Here is a 981-nt window from a genome sequence, read left to right on the forward strand (position 1 = left end):
ACTATGTGTATATATATATATATATACATTTTTCTTCACTCGTTTATTACTGTTTTTCTTTTATTATTTTAAGTTAGGTCCATTGTCCAGAAATCTTTTGTCACACATCTGTGACCTCTTCAGTGACACCTTTCATTTCCATGTTTGCTCTTACTCCTCTTGCTCCATTCTGTTCTTCTAAAGTGTGTATTCTTAGGGGGAAAAAATGAAACAGTATGTGCGCATGAATGAATGTGCTTGAATGGAACTGTAACACCCACCACCACACCACACCACACCACATGACCAAAGACATGCACACATACTTTTCCATTCATGTACACATAAGGATACACATCTTAGAAGAACAGAATGGAGTAAGTGGAGCAAGAACACACATGGAAACGAAAAGTGTCGCTGAAGAGGTCACAGGTGTGCGACGAAAGATTTCCAGACAATGGACATGAGTTAAAATAAGAACAATAAGAACAGTAATAAACGAGTGAAGAAAAAACATATATATATAGTGCGTGTGTTTATTTGGCAAAGGAAAAAAGAAATAATAAATAAAGTGACCATCCTGAAATACAACAATATATTTGTGCGTGTGTTTGTGTGTGTGTGGATGCATACATATTTATTTATTTATTTATTTATGTGTTTCAGCCAAGTGGCTGTGGTCATGCTGGTACAGACATTATATGTATGCATATATATCTACATGTATTTATATGTATACATGTATGTATGTGTGTGTGTGTGTGTATGTGTGTCCATATGTACACTCACAAACAAGAATATATAAGTAAATGTATATTCATGTTTGTGCATGTATACCCACACGCACACACACACACGCGCACGCACGCACACACGCGCACACACACACACACACACATTTCAATAGCTGTTGTTCTAAAATCTTGTTAGAATCATTCATATGGTTCTGTCCACGAATTCAGCATAGATACTAAAATGGAACCTTAGCTATTTAGAACAATT

Source organism: Octopus bimaculoides, chromosome 4, assembly GCF_001194135.2.
Source record: "Octopus bimaculoides isolate UCB-OBI-ISO-001 chromosome 4, ASM119413v2, whole genome shotgun sequence".
Classification (NCBI taxonomy): Eukaryota; Metazoa; Mollusca; class Cephalopoda; order Octopoda; family Octopodidae; genus Octopus; species Octopus bimaculoides.